The sequence below is a fragment of the Rhineura floridana genome, chromosome 2, assembly GCF_030035675.1.
Source record: "Rhineura floridana isolate rRhiFlo1 chromosome 2, rRhiFlo1.hap2, whole genome shotgun sequence".
Lineage (NCBI taxonomy): Eukaryota > Metazoa > Chordata > Lepidosauria > Squamata > Rhineuridae > Rhineura > Rhineura floridana.
Window position 1 is genome coordinate 115,541,596 of NC_084481.1, and position 24,354 is coordinate 115,565,949.

Below are 24,354 nucleotides of genomic sequence, written 5' to 3' on the forward strand. Positions count from 1 at the left end.
GTGCTTTCCTCCAATATGTACCTTCACTTAGCATGTCTGCTCTTGACTTGTTGTGGGAAACATGGCAGGACCATTAAGGACAAAATGATACCAGTGAGGAAAATGACATAACCAGATGCAGAAGACACAGCATGGTGGTGTTTTTAATAGATTTATTTATAGACACCAAAGAGCTTCTAAAGGGTAGGAAACATATTTTGTAACCAGAGTATATCTTAAGAATGTTTGTTAATAATTCCATTCATTTTTTTCATAAGTGAAATGTAGTGGGGAAATAGCAAATTGACATTTCGATTATGCTGTGCTAAGTTGTTTACGTATTTCACAATCTGTTTACCCTGGTTTTCAATGCAAGATTCTCAAGGCAAGGAACAATGGCTAAAACACTGTACGATATCATAGTGAAAACAGAATACACTGCCAATAAAACTAACTGAACAAAAGGAATGAGTAAGACTACACAACAGCTAATGAAAGCAAGTATCACATCAACCACAGAAGGTCTGAATAGAGGCAGGGGGAGATGAAGAGGACTGTGGGGAGGTGGCTCAGGTGATGCAGTCTCTTGCGCCAACCCTGCTCCCAGCATACATGTGGTTCCCAAGCAGTCAGCTATCCATTTATTGCCTCACATTTAAAATGTAGCAAAGTTTGTAAGCATTTTTTCTTTTAAAAAATAGCTGTTGCATCCTTGAGTCTTCTTCAGATGTTAGGGCTCTTCTTCACGCATACACTGGATTCACGGATGGTGGGTTGTGGCAGGCTCTGCCCCTGCTGTGCACACACTGAAATGCATGTCTGAAACACAGTAATATGTGAAAGGCATTAACGAAACTGGGGGACTGATTAAGGTTTTCTGGTGGAATTCCTGATTGTGGGTGCCTCATTGCTGCACATACGCTTGTATGGACAGACTCTCAGTGCAGATCTGCATTTCAACATTCTAACCATGGATGGAGTCTGCTGCTGCCTGCTGTTCAGTGTACAAGTAGAGAAGAGCCCCAGCATCTGAGCAGGGCTATTGTCAAAGTCACATGCAAACTCTCTTGGAGCTGCTATTTCAAGATGGAGAATGCATCTTTGAACTTATCTCTTTGAACTTATCTCTTCCACTTATAGGCTCTTCCTCTTTTTGAATGTCTAATCCTCTCAGACATTGCAAGAGGCTAATATGATGACACAGCAATCAGCACTGTTTTTTCTGTTACTTCAAGGAAGAAAAACTTCAGACATGTACTTAGCATATACTGGACCTATAGTGGTGGCTGTGACCTCATTTGTCTACCATGTCAAGAAAGCTGTCACACTTATGGCCGAAGAAAGAGAAAATGAGAAGTTGGCAGGTGACACCAGGAAACTTCATACAGTCCCTGTTGCAAAGGTCTGAGAAGTCCAAGCTGCAAGACTCTTAAGACAGAAGAAGACAGACACATAGAGGCCTCCACTTGGAGATGTAGGTTCAGCCAAGAGATATGGGGCAGTATATAAATAAATAAATAAATAAATAATCCAGTACCCTCATTCCATTAGCACAAAGATTTATGCTTGTGCAATGGAACTTTCCCCCCTCTTCTCCCACTGGGAACGCCCTGTGTTCTCCCCAAATCTGCTTCAGATGGTTTGGCTTCCCCAAGAAAAGAGAGGGGCATGAGGGGAGAATTTCCAATGTGCAAGCATAAATCCTTGCACTAACAGAACAAATGACAGTGCTACTTTAGATACAAGCCTTCCCTCCCTCTTGTCCCCTCCTGTGTCCTCTACACCACCTCTATATCTGCTCCACAGGGGATCCCCCAGAGCAGATTTGGTGGGGTCTGGGAGGCACACATAATGACTTACTTGGATTCCATCCAGTGTGACTATGGGAAAGTCCCACAAGTGTAAGTTTGGCCCAAATACATGAAATATAATTTGCATTTTGAATTACATCTATCAAAGGGTTGTTTGATGAGGAGAAGAAAAGATGTAGTGGAACAGAGCGCTTCTAAAAATTAATTCTCTGCAGTAGGGTAGTAGCAAATTCAGAAGTGCAGGGTTCCTTCATGATAGTCATGCCTCACCCCCTCAAAGCCATGCCCCCCACTCACTTGCTCTCCATCGTCATCTCCACATTCCTCAGTTCTTCCCCCACATAATGTCTCCTACAATAGCAAATGTCCCTAGGAACCAGTCAGCATGAAAAGGGAGTGTTAGCTATCATGAAGCATCTTCTCAGTGGCTGACTCACCTCCTTGCAGTCTGATAGGCTTCAATCAGCAGGAAAGGGCAAGGAAGCATGTCAGAAGATTCTTCTAAGTGTCCGACACACTCCCATTTTATGCTGATTGGCTCATAGGACCTTGGAGACACAGGGACCCTGTTGGGACCCTGCTCCCAAAAAAGTAAGGGGTCTAAGACCCCTGAGACTCCAGACAACTACACAGCTGATTCTCTGGTAGAACTTTCACTGTCATACACTCTCAAAATGTGGTGATTAGGTGCAATTTTCAGCTTCACTGTGATACCACGGAAATGTTCCTTCATATAAGGCAAAAGAAAATGGTGTCCTTAGTCATGGTGTGGGGGAGACAGACTTACCAAAGCTAGCACTCTCTACAGTTATGGAAAGTGCTCTGAGCTGCCTTGGGATTTCCCATGGCTCCAAAGCTAAGAAGTCCACATGGCAACACCAACAGACTTTTGACCAGTGTAAATGGGCTCATGTATCATTCTTGAGCTCTCATCCTGACATTGGCATTGGTAAACTAGCAACAACATATTTCTAAAGGTTCTATAGGCCATGGAACATATGACATTCTTAAAAGACCCTACAAAGAGCCAAGCTAGATGTGATCTGAAATGCATCTTTGCATTTAATATGCACATTTTTAAAAATGCAAACAGCATCTGCTGGAGTGTGCAATAATTACTGATATCTCAGGAGGTTGGGAGGGAGAAATTAATCATTTCCTTCCCTGCTTGGTCCTGACAAAAAAACCCACCCCTTTGAAGCTATAACTTGCATTAAGAGGAAATCCTCCACTGGCACCAATTAGGGATGGGTGATAAATTCGATTCAGTTTGCATTTCAGACTGAATCTGTCAAATTTGCACTTTCCGAAACACAGCCATCCTTTGAAATTTGCAGTGAATAAATGAATATATGAGTGAAAATAACATACAAAAATGCATTATATGACAAGGAATTGCTTGCAAAATTATGTACATTCATCAAAACTGCCTAAAATGTGTTTATTAGGGGAAAGTCACACTAAAATGCTGGAGAATTTTCATGAGGATTTTAAAAAAAATTCACAAATCACTGCAGAAATATGGAGAACTTAATTTAAGCTTGGAAAAATTAGAAACTGAGAGAACTGAAAATGACAGATCTTTAAATCTCTAGCACCAGTGAGGCATTTACTCCAAATACATACAGCCCAGGGTGGAGAGCCTTGTTTTCATTCTGAGGACCACATGTTAGCAGTGGGTGAGTGGTGGCACAGCCAGAACAACAAAAAATTTTCCTTAGTACAGTAGGCTAGTTTCTACACACACTCACATACCTCTTTGTATCCTCCATTCATGCAAACAAGAGTCATTAACAGGGTTGAAGGATACATTTCAGCCAGGCAAAACTATTGGGGGTATCAAGAAGTGCCTATGATGTGTGTGACCTGTAGAACATTCTGAGGGCCAGACAGAGAGGGCAGGAGGGCCACATTTGGCCTCCAAGCCTAAAGTCCCCCACTCCTGAAATAAGTGCTTAGGAGAACAGATTACAGCACGAGATTCCTGCTGCAATCCTGGTAATATCACATAACACACCAGCAGCTGATATTTGCATTTCTAAAATGTGAATGTTTAATGTCACATCTATTTTGATCATAGACACTAAACGTATAGAATCATAGAAAGGTAGATTTGGAAGGGGCCTATAAGGCTGTAAAGTCCAACCCCCTGCTGAATGCAACAATCCAATTTAAAGCATACTCGACAGGCGGTCAGCCTAGATGTGACTTGCGATCATGTGTCTCTTTCTGCAAAGGGCTTGTTTTTTGTTCTTTTAATGAAAGGCAGCCTCAGAGAATATGAATTTGGGATTGGAAAAGTGGCACAGGGATGTATTGCTAACTCTTTTTCCTCTGCTCAAAATCACACCCTTCCCAAACTATTTTTTCCATCTGCATGTGTAGCAATTTTGAGTGGGAAAGGCTCTTCTACTCCAAATCACAACCTCTGAGGTTGCTTTCTATGATACACACCATCGGGGGAAACAACATATGACCGTGAAGTTTAGTTTGGACCTTATACCAATCTGGACCTCAAAGGGGAAATGGTGGGCAACAATATAGACACTCTCTCACTCAAACAGTTAACATTCTATGTCAAGATCGTTGACACATGCACACAAGAAAAACATATAATATGCCTCCCTCTAAGCCCATATAATGGAATCACCATTGCAGCTTTACACACACTGCACTGATACTCTGCAATGATAAAGATATAGAAAATGCTGTGCTCAACTGGTTTACCCCCAACTATTCTGTTTCTCCTACATGCCATCCTACATGAGTCTGTGGAGCAGTTGGATGGAGCGCCTGCATTCCACCAGGTGCAGACAGCATGATCTGCTGCTGGTGACCCTTCCAAACTGCTGAGTCCAAATCTCTACAAAATAGAGCTGGCACTGGAGAAATATCACACAAATTCCTCATAACTCATGATAATGCTGGAATCATGAGCATGAAGTGAGGTCATGCCAGCTATTATTTCTGGGAATGGGGGTTGGGGGGAGGAACTAAGCTCTCTTAAGTTAATGACATTTGAAATAAATTCTTGAATAGGCAAAATAGGAGTTTATAACAAGCCTAACAAAAAGCTACAGGCACAATGAATACACACTCTTGCCCAACGTCAGATGGCAAGGTAAGTTGTAAGAGGTGAGAGAATCTAATGAATGGCTCTATAAACAAAGCATGTACATTTTTGCATTCTTTTGCAACAGTGTTTGTTGCTTTCTAGAATGTTTTGCCATGACTGTTTCAGTCATGCTTCGTAAATTAGGTGGTGAATCATGAAAATGCCTTTCCATCTCGTTACAAAGTATGAAATGTTGCAAAAATGCTAATAAATAATCATTTACATGGTTTTCTGCCATATGGCACTTTTCTCCAAATGCAAGGGGAAAAGTTTGAAAACGTAACAGAAATTGAAGCGGGGGAGGGGGAGAAAAGCTGCCTCGCAAAATATAGGACTCTCTAAATAATCAAAATCCAGAACTCTTGTTTAAAAAACATTCTACTTCTTTCCATAAGGTGTATTTATTTCTTTGTTCTGTGCATATGTGTGATGGAGATGCAGGATGGGGCAAAAGAGATCAAACAGAGAGATCTGCATGCCCACAAGTAAGCACAGGATTGCTACTTGGTCAGGTTGGTGGAAGGCTTAGAGCTGATGCACCACTGGGAGGCCCCTGGAACCATTCTCCCCATGGTTGGTCTTCTGCACCACAATGAATAGAGTTTCAGATGTTGCACTCCCCTTGCTCTAGATCAGGGATGAAGAGTCTGTGGCCATCCAGAAGTAGTTGGATCACAACTCCCATCATCCCTGACAGTTGACTAAGCTGGCAAAGGACCATTAGTGTATGCAGGCTCCATCCACATTTTAGCCTTTGCATGACATTCCCACAACTCCCCTTTCAACGACAGCAGTGCTACTCAGTCTATACATAATGGGACAGTGGGGGAGGGGGGAGAGTCAGCAATAGTAAGCTAGCCCTGATGCGAGAAGGTAGCCATACTGCTGTTTGCTCCTTTCATCAAGCTTTCTGCCCCTGCCACTGCCCTTGTTCCTATCTAAATAATCATGCTGTCACCCACCCACTTCTTCCCAACAGCTGTTTGTTGGGTTTCTTTGTCAGTTTCTGTGGTGTACAGGATCAGCATAATTTAAACACTCAATCAAAGGCAAGGAAAGAAGTATCCAGCCTCTGCTTGAGTATTTTTCAAAATTCTCTGTCTTCCTCTATGTAGGGAAGCAATGTTATCATTCCCTTTTCTTGCAAGGGCAAGGAATGTCCATCAGTTACTCTGGCAGATGAGATCAATGATACTGCTCTGAAAAACATCCCAGAGCTGTTCTCCCCTGTGTTTCCCCTCACTAAAGAACTGGTCAATTTGGGTTTTATTTTGCAGACAAGCTTAGTCTTAAAATTCTTTTAACTTCTTATCAATTATGGGAAGAAGACACCTTGATATTTTGTAAATTTAAATTTTCCTCATAGAAGAGATGTTCCAACCCTAAGGTAATGTCCTGGCCCTTTTCTGAAACTTTTCCAGCCCTACCATATTCTTTCAGCAGTGAAACAAACCATGCACAGTATTCCAAGTGCAATTGCACCATAGCTTTATATAATGGCATTGTGCTATTGGGGTTTTTATTTCCTGTCCCTTTCCTAATGATGCCTAACATAGAATTCACCTTTTTCACAGCTTCAACATACTACTGTCATTTTCATTGAGCTGTCCACTACCACCCCATGATCTCTTTTCTGGTCAGTCACCACCCCATAAATCTATATGTGAAATAGGCAGGGCCGGCCCCAGGCATGCCGGGGCCCTTGGGTACCTGCCTGCCCTGGGCCCCTCCACTCCCCCTCCGTGATCCATGGAACTTAAGCATCCATGGACTGCAAGACAGGAGCTTCCATGCTACCCACCATCCCCCTGCTATCCCCACACTTCACCTACCTTTCCGTTGTTTTTTGCGGCGCATGCAGGTTTGCCATCAATCAAGATGGCGGCCGAGGTTTCCCTAAGGGGCTGAAGCCTCTGCCGCCATCTTTGTTGATGGCAGCAACATGCGTGTGTAGCACACATGCGTGCTATCAGCAAAGATGGCAGCAGAGGCTTCAGCCCCTTAAGGAAACCTTGGCCGCCATCTTAATTGATGGCAAATCCGAGCACCACAAAAAACAGAAGGGTAGGTAAAGCGGGGGGATAGTGGGGGGATGGTGGTCCATGGATGCTTCCGCGAATCGCGGAAGGAGAGCGGAGGGCCTCCTGTAGCTCCAGGGGCCCTCTGGCCAGTGCCCCACCTGACCGCCCTTTAGAACAGGCCCTGGAAGTAGGATTTTTTGCCCCAAAGTGTGCATCACTTACTTACTTACATTCAGTCACATTTGCTGTTTTTATGCCCATTACCCCAGTTTGGAAACAATCCTTTTTGAGCTGGTCACTGTTCCTTTTTGTTCTTACTACTCTGAAAAATGTGCTGTCATCAGCAAACCTGGCCACCTTACACATAAGCAGATAAAAAGCACAGTCCCCCATTCTGATACACTTCTCACGTCTCTCCATTGCAAAAATGGTTCAGTTATTCATACTCTCTGCTTCCTATTTTTTTAGCCAGTTACTGATCCATAAGAGGACCTGTCCTTTTATCCCATGACTACTAAGCTTACTCCAGGATCTTTGGTAATGAACTTTATTGAAAGCATTTTGAAAGTTGAAGTACACAGATCAGCCCTATCCACATGGCTTATTGACACACTTAAAGAACTCTAAAAAAATTAGTTAGACAGGACTTACCCTAAGGAAGCAGAGCTTGGAAAAGTTACTTTTTTTAACTACAACTCCCATCAGCCCAATCCAGTGGCCATGCTGGCTGGGGCTGATGGGAGTTGTAGTTCAAAAAAGTAACTTTTCCAAGCTCTGTAAGGAAGACATGGTGGTTCTTCTTCAGCAAGAGCTGAAGAGCTTCCATGTGCTTGGTAATTCTATCTTTAATAATACTTTCAGCTGGCTTTCCTGAAACAGATGTTACACTAACCGACTTGTAGTTTCCAAGATCCCCTCTAGATCACTTGACCACTTTCCAGTCCTTCCATACAGAGGCTGATCTTAGGAACAAGTTACGTATTTTTGTTGGAAGATCAGCAATTTCACATATGAGTTATTTAAGAACTATTGAGCGGATGCCATCTGGACCTAGTGTTGAACTTGCACTTGCATATATGTTGAAATTGATAGCTCTGTGGTCACTGATCTCAGTCAGTTAAACAACACTTACATCTCACACCAGGCTCTCAGCATCACTTAAGATTAAGTCCAGGGTAACCTCCTCTCTAGTTTGTTCCATAACCATCTGTGCACAGTTGTTTAGGGTAACTCAATGGGACTTACTTCTCAGTACATATGTATGAGATTGCACTGTGTAAATGCATTTCTGAGGCAGACTGATTTATAAGGTAGCTGAGCTGTGTTAAAATTGGGGTATCTGATCACCTAGTAGGAAGCTTCATAATTTGGAAGCAGGGGTGAATGGAGAGAGGCAAATCTGTTACTATACAGCCACGAGAGTGGCTGTATACTATAGTCAGCGGGGATTTTTCACATTCCGCAATGTTAAATGGAAAATATACCCCCATGCCATTCTGAGGCTTCCCATAAGCTCATTTGAAAACAAAACCTTACAAAACTTATAGTTCTGAACTCAGAAACGCTTGCTTAACAACCCTCTCAATTTTCATGGCGATACACAAAACAGTCAGAAAGAATTGAGAGTTCAAAATCTAAAAAGAGAGAAAAAAACTCAGAGCCCTTTTGGACTTTTTTCTGCGAGTTCTCATAATCTGTTGAAATTCATTAAAAATCAGCCATGTTCACAGAGTACCTGTAATCCTAATACTGACCTTGCCCCATACTCTGACCTTCATCTTCTGCATTTTAAAAGTTAAAAAAATGCCTGGTTGATTTTTAATTAATTTAAGTAATTTTGGCTGGAAGCCTATTATAACGCGGGGCATGCTCAGTAAGGACCGTCAGTCTTCTAAAAGCCTCACAGCTGCTGGGCTTGGCTAATAAGTGGGCCACACCCACACCAGACTTGATTTCACTTGAGACAGTCATGGCTTCCCTCAAAGAATCCTGGGAAGTGTAGTTTGTGAAGGGTGCTGAGAGGAGACTCCTATTCCCCTGAGAGAATGGTTTAACAGTCAGCCACTCTGATTAAAGGTCTGTGAGAGAAACAGGGCGTCTCCTAGCAACTCTCAGCACCCTTCACTAACTACACTTCCCAGGATTCTTTGAGAAAAGCCATGATTGGCTTTGAGCCATGGCTTTAAGAGAAGCCATGATAAATGGTTTTAAATTGTTTTTAAAAGATGTGTTTTTAAATTTGTATACTTGTTTTCAATGTTTTTAGTTATTGTAAACTGCCCAGAGAGCTTCGGCTATGGGGCAGTATATAAATACACTAAATAAATAGATACATAAATAATGATTGTCCAAAGTGTAATAGAGGCCTGGTGTGGATGTGGCCAGGGACAGCTTTGTTTTAAATTTGGGTGGGAGGTAGGGTTGCCAGGTTCAGGGCCTGAGACTGAACCTGTATCTTTAGTAGAAGAGAAAGTCAGCCAAGTACCGGTGTTCTTGCAACATTGTAATGGGAAAAACCACAAGGTAGAATTGTCCCTTCCCCCTGCCCAACTGTGAAAGATACAGAAGACGTCTTGGTTGGCAGGCCCAGCCTGGTCAGTTTTACCTATCCTAATCATGATTGCATAGGAGTATATCCGATTCAACTCAATAATCATACAAATGATCAGACCTGCCTTTTCCCTCCTTCCCCTTTCCTCTTCCTTTCTCCTCCCCTCTTCCTTCTTCCGCCTTCCCTGCCCACTCCAGCCCTCCGTCCCTCCCCCACGTCAGTTTTACCTATCCTAAGCATGATTGCATGGGAGTAAATCCCACTGAACTCAATAAACATGCAAATGGCCACATCTGTCCTTCTTCTCCCCTCCCCCTCCTGCCTGCTCCCATCCCAGTCCTCCCCTCTGCCTTTCCACCCCTCCCTCCTCCCCCTCCTCCCTTCCCCATCCCCTGTGGTCAGTTTCACCTATCCTAAGCATGATTGCCTGGTGTGTGTGTGTAAATCCCACTTAACTCAATAAGCATGCAAATGATCAATCCATTCTCAGCAAACTTGCACAGGATCCCATTTCTTACCTCCCGGATTAAAAAGCAGTGAAATTCACTAATAGGCAAAAAACCTTGCGGTTTAAGAATGTACCTATAGCCTATAGATATTTCTACCACCCTTTAAAAAGCAGGGAAATTGGGCAGCTATAGTGAATGCACCAGGGGAGCAGGAGACCTGACCTCCTCTCTGAGATATTGTACTGCCCTACAAAGTTGTCAAAATGCAAACACAATTTGGGGTGATCTTTCACAGTCCAATCCACTTGCTGTGTAGCTTGGAAGAATTTGGTAACATGTGCCTCTGAGCATATGGTGAGTGGTGGCAACACCTGTAATCAGCCCAGATAATAGAAAGAAGATATGTCCTCTGCTGATCTTGTTTTAGCTGGGAGGAAGCAACATTATTAAGACAGTTTATATAGTTCAGATGGTCACTTTAAATATGTCTGATTTACTTTGCAATTTTAGTGAAGTTTTCTATAGGAAATCATTTTCTTTTGCTTTTGTTTCTATGAATATGTGAAGTACAGCAACACTTTGCAAAATTTACACTAAAAAAAACCTCCAAACATAATTTTGGAATAATGGCACTGACTTCTGCAAAATAGTCTCCAGCAGACCTCAGAAGTGTCTCAATTTGCACAAGATAAAACAGTGGGAGGTGAAATATATTCTAGCAAAATTCTAGGTGTGCTCTATGTTTTTAATTGATCATGAACACCTTGCCTTAAATAGAGTGGTTTAAACATAGCAGGCTGAAAACATGCATCCTCTTTTTTCCAACAACTAGAGTCATTGCTAAAGTAGCCGCATATTGTAATCAGTCTGATTTTACATTAAACTGCAGTTTCATGTCCAACTGTTAATGCACCCAAAATGAAAATAGACCATAACCTCCAATTTGAAACAAAAAGGCTGTCTTCACCATCATATGACATTGACCAATAAAAAGGCTTTGAAATTAATAAAAATAAATTTGACACAGATTTCTAGGATGAATAAGGAGGGAAATAAAATTTTCTAGTTTAGATTCTCTGTAGAAACACTAGTAACACAGGAAAGAAGCAAAGTAAGAAGAACACCAACAAACATACAAAAATATAATTCTCCATCTTTGGAGATGGCAGGTGTTACCATCACTCACCATATGCTCAGAGGCACATGTTACCAAATTCTTCCAAGCTACACAGCAAGTGGATTGGACTGTGAAAGACCAACCCAAATTGTGTTTGCATTTTGACAACTTTGTAGGGCAGTACAATATCTCAGAGAGGAGGTCAGGTCTCCTGCTCCCCGGTGCATTCACTATAGCTGCCCAATTTCCCTGCTTTTTAAAGTTTGGTAGAAATATCTATGGGCTATAGGTACATTCTTAAACCGCAAGGTTTTTTGCCTATTAGTGAATCAACTCCAATTTAAGAAGAAACCGTTCTCTAGACTAATGAAACTTAGAATGGGCACCAGCAAAAGAATCAGATCATAAACATGTATGGACAATTCTAGCTATTGCAAGAGGATTTGGACTCTCTCCTAGAGATCAGTATGCAGTGTCACTATTGCAACATTGGAATCTGTTTGTTTGATCAAATTACAAGTGACAGAGCTGTTTTGTTTTATGGAGATAATCACATGAAAACACAATTATTATTTTTTAAATGTTGCTTCAACGTTTGTCACATTTTGATGTGCATGGATAGTTTACATTCTGTATCACATGGTTTTTTGTCTGCTTGTCCCTGGCAGCTCACAGAATAAAGTTATTTGGAGAACATATTTGGTGGCCTTATGTATTTTAGTTACAGACAGAAAATGGACAGCCATGGGTCCAGATACCTATTCATTGCTGATGCATCAGGGGCACTGTTAAAATGTAGTGTACCCTAGTGCAAAATACCTGCTGCATCTGCCGATTCTTAGGTCCTTGGTATTTAAGTCTCACATTCATTTTCTCTGGTTTCCCAAATGGTTATTATTAACTTGAAAAAAAAATCAGAACTGTGCACCAGTTCTTCATTAAAGTGAATCAAATACCTTCATATACCTTATATACCCCTCTCTCCCAATAAGACAACTACCTAGGAAGATGTTAAGATAATCCTTCCAGCTCCTCCACTATAACTCACACATTGTATCTAACTTTAACTACTGCCTGTCTCCTGGCTTCAATCAGAACATATCCTGTTACTTTCACCAATCCTGCCTCGTGCAGATGGCCCAACATATTTAAGTGTGTGATGCAGAAAATCACAATGGTGCCATTCCCAGTGATAAAAATTTAATGAGTGTTTCCTGCTTTTTAATGGTTCTTCAAAACTGCAGCCTCAGGGGGGCTGCTACACCCTATCTGTTGGTAGGGTTGGCCCTGCACTTCATCCTACAAGAAGGGAGTTGCTGACGTATATGAAGATTCCTAACGTTCTAGCAGAAAGAAGTCTGGACCTCAGCTGTGAGCTAAAGTGCAAATGCATCCAGACAGTTCACAAAGTGGGTGAACAAAGAAAATATTGGAAAGTTTGGAGGGTCAGGGAAATGCAAGGCTGATTAAATGAACTTATAAACTTATATACTTTTCTTTTTTGTCACAAATAACATATATTACAGCATTTTAAATGTAAGTGTGGTCAACCACCCTGAGCCTTGAGGACAGTAGATCGTTTCTGCCTCAAAGATCAGCAAAGATGGGCATCTTATAGGGTGAAGCGTGGGAGTGAAGGGTGAGAGCACGAATTAAAAACTTAAAATTAGTTTTAGATTTATTTAATTTTTTACATGTATCCAAATGCATGCATTGCTATAGGTACAGAGGAAAGAGAGCTCTGGACCAGAACTGTAGGCAACCTTCCTTGTTAGGTGGGGCAGCCACATTTCTAGGTGGGGCCCGTTTACAACAATATTTCTATTCCTCTAGGACTGTTTTTATCCTTTGCCATATTCAAGAAATAGAAGAAAAAAGAGTCACTATAATTGTGTGTATAGTGAGTACTTTAAAAGAGTAAAGGGTGACTTAGGGTAGCCATTTTTTCAGATCACTTTAAGTTAACTCTGTATTTCACCCTTTAGCAATAAGCACCCAATCCTCCTCTACTCATTATAATAACTGCAGAAGAAACAAATTTTTACTTCTTACTGCAGGCAAACAAACATGTTTATTGCTGGTTGGGTAGAGAACACAACTGAAACGAAAAGCAGAGCAAAGGGAAGTCCAAGAGATGGAGCCTAACTCTAGCCCATAATACAAAGTTCTAATATTTAACTCTTCAGGGGGCCATGTTGTTATACAGTCTGTTTTTCCCCGCAGGATCACTTAAAGTAATTACAGGGTGACTGTGATCATGAAAAATTCACCCTTAGTCAAGGGAAAGTCTTGAGCGAGCAGACTTTTGGGGGCTCTTCCAGATGAGGTTTTTGTTGCACTCGCCCTGCCTTATTCACTGAATATTTCAGGGGGTCCTATTCTGAAATTGCTCCTATTCTTAAAACAAGCTATCATTCTTTAAATGGAGGTTGCCATTATTTGTCATGTCACAAATTAAAAAGACAGTTTCCCCAAAAAATCTGGAAGGGAGCAATGCACAGCTCGGGGGGGGTGCCCCCATTTGCCCCTCCCTGGCTACAGGCCTGCCCTGGGCTACTCAGCAGGCTTAATCTAGGCATGGACAAATCTGTCAGTTTCGGTTTCCCTCAGTCTTATTTTTCCAACTTTATCTCTCCTTACCTGAGAGTAAGCCCCATTGAGTTTGACAGGACATATTTCTGAATAGATGTGGTTAGGATTGTGCTGTAAATTCAAGTCACCCCATTTCCACATCAGTTTGTGAATTTTTCTTTTTAAAAGTCTGTATGAAAATTTGTGAGCATTTTTGTGCACATTTCTCCATATATATGCATTTTGTATGTAATTTGATTAACATATTTATCATTATTAATTAAATTTATAATCCACCCTTTGTCCCAGAATGAGCCCAGGGCAGCAAAGAAACCCCACTAAAAATATTTAAAAATTTAAAAAACAAAACATATTTAAAAACATTTTAAAAACATCTTTAGAAATAAATATTCAAAACATTGTTTAAAAAATCTAAAAACAATTCAAAGACAGATGAGACCGTGATAAGGTCTCTACTTAAAAGGCTTGCTGAAAGAGGAAGGTCTTCAATAAGAGCAACAGGGTAGGTGCCACAACACTAAAGGTCTGTTTCCTGTGTTGTGGAGACCAGACCTCCTGATGAGATGGTATCTGCAGGAGGCCCTCACCTGCAGAGCACAGTGATCAGCTGGGTATATAAGGGATAAGATGATCTTTCAGGTATCCTTGTCCCAAGCTGTACAGGGTTTCATACACCAAAACTAGCACCTTGAACTTATCCTGATGGCTAATGGGCAGTCAGTGCAATTCTTTCAGCAGCAGGGTAACATGTTGGCGATACCCTGCCCCAGTCACACCACTGCATTTTGCACAAGCTGCAGCTTCCAAAACAACCTCAAGGGCAGTTCCACATAGAACACATTACAGTAATCCAGCCTGGAGGTTAGCAGCACATGGACAACTATGGTCAGGCTAACCTGGTCCAGTAATAGCCGCAGCTGTCTTACCAGCCAAAGCTGGTAAAAGGCACGGCTAGCCACTGAGGTCACCTAGGCCTCTAGTTACAAAGATGGATCCAGGAGCACCCCCAGACTAAGGACCTGCTCTTTCAGAGGGAGTATGACCCCCAACCAAATTGATCAAATATAAAGGACAAGTGAAAACACTGGGGCTTAGAGGTGCTTACAGGTTGGCAACACTCTGGAAAGGGGGTGAAGAAGTTGGGGCTTGCCAGTTCGCAAGTACTTAAAAGGAATGCAGGCAGCAGCAGCAGCACAGTGCATTTGCCTCCCACCTCTCTCTCTCTCTCTCTCTGGTAGAGAGAATGTCTCGCTCTAGGACTTCAGAATCATTTTGGGGACCCAGTACAAACTTGTAACCTGCTGCCAACGCCGCCGCCACCACCACATACGCATTCCATGATTCCATCCCAGACAAACAATCTTATTAATCATAAAAGAAAAGTTTCTACTTTAATTCTACCAGCAGCACCGGCTCACTCTGTCCCTGCATTATTATGGTGCTTTGTGCCTCCTGCGAGCTGCCCCTCCCTCCTGCCTATGCACAAGAACTCTGGAACTGGTAGTTCCTGAGAAAACATGTTCCATCAGGAAACTACATGTCCTAGTTTAACTGCACATGTGCGCGCACACACACAGAGAAAGACACTGGTCTAGAGAAGGCCCTAGATCAGGCTGGGTTGGACCCCTCTGGATCTCTGGGTCCCAATAAAGTATACATTTTTCCTGCCTCCCCTCCCAGTGTTTGGGCCCTGCCTGGGTCTTGTCGTTTGCATGTGTCTGTGTAAGCTAGAGAATGTGTTTCTCTGTATTGTGGAGGATGCAAGGATGATAGGGGATTCACTACAGGTCTCCTCCGTGGGACCACAAAACCTGGAGCTGTCCCTGAGAGTGGAAAAAGATGAAATGAAACCTTACAAAAATGTGCAAATCCATTGTCATTCAGTAGGCTCTGCATTACTGGCACCTAGTGGGCTTTTGAATTATCTATTCAAGTATGAGCTGCTAGATCCCTGGTGTTCCACATGGTCACTACTCATTATATGTGGCAAAACTGCTATTGACCTGTGGCAAATTGATGCTTTACTTCTACCGCTTATTTTTAAAATAATTGTCTAAATAAAATTCTTCTATAAATGTACCAGTCCAAAAAAGTGCCCACCCTCTTCCCTTGATTCATTCTTGGATCCTGTACATGGCAAAATGCACATCTACAGTTCTCAACTATCTCACGTGTTTGTGAGGCCTCTTTCTTTCAAGAGGCCCCTTTTTGAGACGGATATGATTTTCCTTCAAAGCACTCAGCATTTGAAAGGTGCTTCAATTGTTACGGTATGGACTTGTATTTTAAAGCAAATGAATTCACAGTTCTAAATACAGTTATTCCAAAACTGTTTTTAATTTTTGGTTTAACGTGGCTCTATGAATCAACCTTTTCTTCAGTAAAAATGGTGAAATCAAAATATAGGTCACAGATATTAGATGAAAATTTGGAGGTGGAGCTGAGATGCCGTCTAACTGATTTATGTCTGATTTCCCTACATGACCTAATGAAAAGATACGTCAGATTTCTCACTAATTCTATCAATTAATAATTCAAAACATTATTGTGTATTTTTCTACCCTTAAAGACACTTTTTTTTTTGGTCATGTGGCGAAAATGTTAACACATTCACCAGAATTTTGGCAAGTATAAAAAAACTGTTGGACGCTGCTGTGCTAGATGGTGATGACAAAAGGTCTATTCTTATCATTGATTGTACAAGGGGAGTACATGTAGTATGTGTAATAAAACATTATTGCCTGTTTCAAAAATATTTCATACCTAGACTGTTCCTAATTATGTCCTATTTTGATTTTGTAGGTTGCAAAGTACTTGTAAGTTGTTGTTTCTGTGCAATATATCTTTTTTGTCCACAATAATTACCCATAGCTCAAAAAGGTAAATGGTTCACATTGAGTACACCTCTTTGTTTATAATAAAATGTCAGTCCTACTAATATAGTACATGAAAGCAAGACCCCTTGATTTTAATGGAATGCATTTCCCCTCCAGGTAATGTGCTTAGGATCTATGTACATTGTTAAAGGATTATAAGATTGGTCTGGATTATATCTACACACATCAGCTTTGATTGCCACCCATTCTCTTGAAATATGAGCCTGGGCTTGTCCAACAAATGACAAGGCTTCCAAATATTTTCCTGAAAAAAATCTATAATAGATTAAGAAATATAATTTATTATTAATAAATAAATAATAATTTATTATTTATTCATTTCCCGATATAACCCACTTCATCCCTATGGCTCAAAACTGATGTTTTATGCAACATTAACATCAGCAATATAATAAATAAATAAATATATTCTATGTGCTTGAGTGGCCGTCAGGTGCTTTGTAACATCCAATGGCAATGAGATTTTCAGTAATAACATTTGAAGCACAAACTATTTATAAACTACATGGAGAATTTTCATGAGGATTTTTTAAATAAAAAATCACAAATTGCTGCAGAAATGTGGAGAACTGAATGTATGATTGGAAAAATGAGAAACTGAGAGAACGGAAATTGACAGATGTTTCCATCCCTAGTGTATAGCTTCACAAATGACCAAGCAACTATGTGATAGAAAATCTTATCATTGTAAGCTCATCCAAACTGGCTCCCAATTCCTGAAGTCCTGGGGTTATCCAGTTATCTAGTTACAGTGAGGATCTTGATACAGGCAACCCAACTGCAACTACTCTAGAAAAGAATACAGTACTTAAAAAACATAATACCATAAGAAGAGTCTGGCAGGATCACACCAAAGGCCTATCTAGTTCAGCATCCTGTTTCCCACAGTGGCCAACCAGATGCCTGTGGAAAGCCCAAAAGCAAGGCAATAGCTCTCCCCTGCTGTTGTTCACCAGCAACTTGCCTCTGATCTTGGAGACAACATATAAGCGTGATTAGTAGCTACAGATAGTCTTATCTCATGAATTGATAATATGGACAAGGAGCTTGTAACAATGCGGCCAGCAATGTATCTTCTAGTCCAATAAGACTTGGCTTATTAAAGCTTGCTGAGGGGTATGACTGAGTGGATCTAGGGTGTGGTCAATGTGTCTTTGTGGGAGGGAGTAGTCCCAACCGCCCTGAAAGAGGCAGTGATCCAAACACGCCTGAAAAGGTCCACGCTGGACCCACTGATTTGTGACAACTACCACCTAATCACAAATACGGCCTTTTTAGGGAAGTTGATTGAGAGAGTTGTTGTGCAGCAATTGCAAGTACTATGAAACAGATTATCCTGAACCTTTCCAATCAGGGTTCAAGCCTGGTTATGGGGTCAATCAGCCTTGGTCACCCTGATAAGATGACCTTTATCAGAAGGACAAAGGAGTGTGACCCTGTTATTCTTACTTGATCTTTCAGCGGCTTTTGATACCATTGACCATGGTATCCTTCTGAGCTGACTTGGTGAGATGGGTATCAGAGGCACTGTTTTACAGTGGTTCCAATTCTATCACCTGGGGTCAGTTTCAGAGAACAGCATTGGGTGATATCCTGAAAGCTAACTGGTAGCCAGTACAGTCAGGCCAGAATTGGTTTTATATACTCGGACCATATTGCTCCAGTCACCAATTTGGATACTGGATTCTGCACCAGCTTCAATTTCCAAACCATCTTCAAAGGCAACTCCATGTATAACATATGGCAGTAATTTAGCCTAGAAGCTGATGGAAGACACTCTGCATCACCAAGACCATTTCAGCCTCAAGAGACAACAGTGGATCCAGAAGTACCCTCCAAAATACTCTCCTGCTCCTTCAGAGGGAGTGCAACCCCATCCAGAACAGGCCAGGTCCCATTCATCGGATCTAGGGAATCACCCACTAGCAGTGACTCAGTCTTATCTGGATTAAGCTTCAGCCTGTTCGCCCTAATCCTGTCCATCACTGAGGTCAGACATCAGTCTAGCATATCCACTGCCACACCTGCAGATGAACTTCCCTTTGTCTGATCTAAGCACTGGTTGGCAGGCCTTGTGATCACCAAGAGAAAATGACATTTACAGTGTGTGGTTTCAGTTTTCCCAGACAGTGTTGGGGTGCTCCCTGTTACATCACTGTACCCTTAATTTCCAATTCAGTCCAAAACATCATCATTCATCTCTCCATGTGCTAAAGTACTATTCTTTGCATAGTGTTGCCCTTGAGAACTGTTCAGCAGATTAAGAATATTGTTATGTGCACCCCAATCTTTGAGTGATAAGAGAGTTCAAGGGGGCCAGCACATACCTTGGGGTTGGTTTCCTTGGAATGAAGGTCACTGGAGACTGTGGTATCTTTGTGTGATATAAGGTTTTATTTACACATATATACAAGCATAAGATGGAAGGGCTCACAGCATTAACATTCCAACAGATCTTTCTCCCCTGTTAGGTTTTGGGGAGGGGGGGCAAAGCTATATGTTTGGACTCAGCACAGAGAACAAGTCAGGCCTCTGTGTCTTTTCAGCTCCCAGCTCTGGATGAGAATAGACAAGACTGGCCCATGGCCTATTATTCTACAATGAGAATGATATCACCTGGGTGAAGGGGGTGAGCTAAGTGAGGGAGGAGGACCTGCCCTCTCCTTCTGGAAGCATCATTAGCTAGTTGTTTGTATGGCAACATCCCTGTATTTGACCAATTCTTTAGACATGTAAAAGAATGATTAACAGGCTTGGCTAGGGCCATTAATTAAATTAAAAGCCTTGTCTGACCATTTCAGCAGTTCCATCTACTACAGAATCCCATCTTACAGGTACAAACACAAGCTTAGATGGGTCCTACAGATGACATCCATACCAACACCCCATCCTATAACAATATCCTGGCATAACTCCGTTGAAGATGCACCACCAAGAAACCATTATATCACTGACTCAGAATTTACATGAGCTTCCCATTAATTTTAAAGCACAATTCAAAGTGCTGATTTGGCCTCATTTGGGCCCTCCCCATACAACTGAGATTGCCTTTGTCCTAATGTTCCTTTGAAATCTCTATGACCAACTGAGAGTACTCCAAGTCCAAACAACAAGCCCACATACAGAGGTGTTCTTGGGGGCTGCCTCTCAGACATGGAACTCTGTTCCCTGTGAAGTGATTTGCAATTTGCTGAAGTCTAAACTTAAATGTTTTCTGAAAGCTTAGAGCAGCTTGTTTCGGCTGGCTTTTAAAAGCTGGGGTAACCAGGTGTGGAGTAATTTTAATAGGCTTATATCATTTGTTGATTTTGTTGCTGTATACATTATTCTTGCTACTTGTAAACCATAAGGAGAAGATGAGCTATAATTCTAAATGAATAATTAAATGCATAAATCCTACTTCCCAGGAAAAGCATATCAGTTACACCATCAGATTTCTAGTACCCAAAAAGCTATGATTCTGACGTCTGTAGTAGAACATTGCAGATTGGCAGTGAAGGGTGTATGGGTTTGGAGGTCAGAACTATAGAAATAAGAAGATACCCAAGAATCCCACTACTTACATATCTCTGAACAAACTGTTATTTGTACTTCCAATATTATTTTAATTAGACATAAAGTAATTGAGTGTGAACTAATAGGTGATGGGCTTCTAGATGATTGGTATGTCATTTTATTTAATTTTTCCTATTAAAAATAGCATTCAATCACGACTGACTACCAAAGAATAAACTTTCTGAAGTGACAACAATGTCATGATTGTAAGTTATGGATTGCCTCAGGGATATCAGCAAGTAATACTGGAAAGAAGTATTAGGTTTGGAAACAGCATAAAGAGTTAAAGAGCTTTCAAAAGACAGCCAGCAAAAGTTGCTAGACCGAAATAGATACATGGTCATGCGAATTCATGTATTTACTCATCTGCTAGAGTTAAACTTAATGCTGATAGATAGGCCCTCTGAATGAACCATGTAAATGTGGATTAATAGTGTTCAAACAAGGAATCTGGGGACTCGAGAGGGCAAGCAAAAATATGTAACCTATCCATGAAAAATATTTATTTTTCAGTTGGGATCTGAGGAAAAAGAGGAGTGGAGACAGTGCCCCCTTTTAAAGTTCATGTTCAAGCTGTGTGTATGTGTGTGTATGAGAGATTCTGACTGTTGTGCAATGAATGGTGAGAAATGTCTAGTAACTCTGGGCCCAGTCTCATGACACAAAATACATATGACTTTAAGAGACAGGTGAGGTAACACACTCTATACTGTGTTTGCCCCTGAGGAAAGGTAATTTTACTTAAAAAGGTATAAGGCTTCCACCACAGTGGTATTCAATAATAGTTTTCCAAAGCCATCTCAGGGTCTACCGCTTGGCTTGCTTTTGCCTCCTTGTTCAGCCCCCCACCCTTCTCATAAGAAGAGCCAGCTAGTCCAGGCCAGTGGCTCCTCTGTTCCAACATCCTGTTCTCACAGTGGCCAACCAGATGCCTATGGGAAGCGGAATCTGAGTGCAAGAGCATTCTCCCCTTCTGCAGTTTCTAACAACTGGTATTCAGAAGCATACTGCCTCTGACAGTGGAGGGAGAGCATAGCTATCATGGTTAGTAGCCACTGATAGCCTCATCCTTCATGAATTTGCCTAATCCTCTTTTAAAGCCATCCAAAATGGTGGCCATCACTGCCCCCCATCTGCACAGGACAGCAGCAATTTTCACAATCAAGGCAGCACTTTTTGGAAAAGAACACATGTACTAGCCATAGCCCAGCAAATTTTCTGAACGGATATTATATGGTTCTGTTGCTGAGGTAAAGCAGGCCTGTTCCTCTGAGTTTCCTGAATAGGAAAACTTCCCCAGAACCAAGTGCAAACTATTTTGAGCAACTTAAAAGAAGGGTGGGATATTCTTGCATAAACAGAATAACTGCTATTGCATTAGGTGAATTCTTCATCAACATACAAAACCAGGAATGCCTAAGATTCAGGTGTCAGTAACTTTTCTTGTCCTAAGTGGATACATCGGCATGCAAAGGGACTTAGATTAGTTTTTTTAAAAAAACAAAACAAAACCCTGCCATCTGAAAAGGTAAGGACAGAAAAAAAGAGTCCTGCTGGATCAGGCCAGGGGCCCATCTGGTTCAGCATCCTGTTCTCACAGTGGCCAATCAGATGCCTATAAGCAGAGCTTGGAAGTAATTTGTTACAAGTAACGAATTACTTGTAATTCATTACTTTTTGAGGAATAAGTGGGTAATTCCTTTACATAATTCCTTTGATTGTAATAGAACTAAGAGTAATTTTATTACTTTTGTGGAGTAATTGTAATGTTTCCAGCATTACTTTTGGGCATTACTTGGGGGGGAAGCAGGGGAAGTTTTCTGCTCCTCTGATTTGTGGATGAAAATCTTGTGCCTCAAACTGGGCTTCTGTGCAGCATCACTCTTCCCTCATTCTCTGTGGGTGGGTAGGAGGTGACGAGGGAGGAGGTGGAGAATGAGACGGGTGGAGTGGAGAAAACAATGGGTGGTGGTGGAGAAGAATGGAGGGAGAAAGGAGCCAGAGGGCAAGAACATGGATAAAGGAGGAGGCAGCAGCAGATTGGAGATAAAGAGCTGTGGAGGTGAAAGATGACATGTGAGTGTGTGTGTATATATATATATACTGTGTTTACACTTGGCACACAAAGTGGCCACCACCCTCTCTGGCTATGGTGCTGCATTTGCAGAATTTTAAGTTTGTTGCATCTCAAGGGGAAATGATTGCTTGGGTGAGTGTCCCTTAGTTGGTGGCAGGACAGGGTCTGGGAGGTGGTTAAATGAGACAGATTACTCTTGCTGGCTGAGGGGGGGTTGCACTTGGTTTGACATGCAAAGATCTGAGTAGTGGCCTCTGCCTCCCTCCCCACCTCCCTTACCAGCAGAGAGACCACCATTGCTATCTTATGGATAAAAAGAATTATTCTACTACCTCTGTATGTGTGTTTATTTTTAATGTTGTTTTAGGCTACTTAGATGTGCAGCAGCCAAGGCCAGCAACTTGCAGGCTTTTTTTTAAAAAAAAGTAACTAAAATGTAATTATAGTGATTACTTTTGAGAAAAAGTAAAGAAATCAGTTACTTTCAGAGCAATTGTAATTCTATCAGCAATTACTACTTTTTCGGCCATGTAATTGTAACTATAATTTATTACTTTTTTAAAGTAATCTTCCAAGCTCTGCCTATAAGCAGCCCACCAGCACGACCTGAGAGCAACAGCACTCTGCCCACTTGTGCTCCTCAGCAATTGGTATTCAGAGGCATACTGCTTCCAGTAATGGAGATAGTACATAGTAGGCCTCTGCTGATTTGTGCCCTGAATTATTAGGTAGATAGGGTGATTCAGGGAAGGTTCTCTTGTTTCCAAGTCAGATTGTGCCATTAAAGGGCATCTCAAGATGGATCAGGGATCCCCTAGGCCTTTGAATGGCTGTGTGCCTTGAGCTCTCCAAAAAATATACTGCCCCCTTTTCTTTCTGAGAAATGAAACCAAGCTGACTGAGAAAGTAGGAGTAGAGAGGGGGATTTTTTTCCTTTTGAAGGACAGCCCTAGCTTTTAATCACAGTGAATTGTATTCCCAGGGCATTCCAATCACAGTGATTTGGTTAGGGATCAAAAACTGCAGTTTGTTTTTCATGTGGATCTATGCCTTCCTGTATGCATGTCGGTGGAGAGATCTCCATTGTTTTCCCAAAATCTGTGGGGTAACAGGTCCTTGCTGGGGCTCATATTCCCCTGCCTTCCCAGTCTTTCCTAGAGACCCATGTTCTTTTTCCACTTCAAACCCTACCCTTATGACTCCTGTGTACCCATCCTCAAATGGTAAAGTATACCCTTGCAAGAGAACCGCAGCAGCTATCAATTTGGCAGGCCTGATCCTCTCCGGAGAAGTGGGTGTGCCTGCAATTGCATCCAATTTTGGCAGAAAATGGAAAATCAAAGTCCTTCCTGAAAGCCCCTTGATGTATCTGCCCACAATTTGGCACGCTTAATTTGCTCTGGACAAGTTTCTGTGCCTGTAAATTTCATCTACTTTGACCAAAAGGGGAAAATGTTATAGTGCTTGTTAGGATTCCAGTTAGTGAATGGGGAACACAGAGCTTCATTTTATAGAGAGAGGCTCAGAATGAGGAGCATAGAAAGAAGTGGGGAGAGAGCACAGAGGGATTCATAAACAGATTAGAATTTTTAAAAATGAAAATGAATGGCTATTGGCCTCATTATTAATATACTATCGTTTGCCAGATGCACACTGATGATCTGTGCTAGCTCTCTCGCTCTCTCCTCCCCACGGCAATTGGTCCCAGACTCCCTACTTTAAAAAGCATGATTTTTATATCTGCAGAAAGAACAGTAGACAAGACCAGCAGGGGTGGAGTTGTCTGGGTGTGTGTGTCTTAGACCCTTTACTTTTTTGTGAACAGGGTCCCAGCAGGGTCCCTATGGCTCTGGCATCCTATGAGCCAATCAGCATGAAAGGGCAGTGTGTTAGCCACTGAAAGGAGTCTTCTAACATGTTTCCTTGTCCTTTCCTGCTGATTGCAGCCAATCAGAGTGAAAGGAGGTGAGTCACCATTGAGAAGACTCTTTCAGTAGTTAACACTCTCCTCTTTCATGCTTATTAGCTCCTAGGGATGACTGTTGTGGCAGAAGGTATTAACAAGGATCTCATTCTAAACCCAGAAGCAAAAAAGGGGTGTGTAGCTGTGATTATCATGAAGGGACCCTGCACTTCTGAATTTGCTACTATACTACTGAAGACCAGACAGATAAGGAGTGTATTCTCTAG

General features: G+C 41.7%; 1 long non-coding RNA gene across 1 annotated transcript in view; it reads right to left on the minus strand.

Moving 5' to 3' along the window:
* Positions 1-239: 239 nt before the first annotated feature.
* Positions 240-24,354, minus strand: part of LOC133378287 (uncharacterized) — a 92,899-nt gene continuing 68,784 nt past the window's right edge. Inside the window, exon 3 of the long non-coding RNA XR_009760933.1 lies at positions 240-798. This is a non-coding gene — a long non-coding RNA (uncharacterized LOC133378287). The remainder of the gene's footprint in view (positions 799-24,354) is intronic.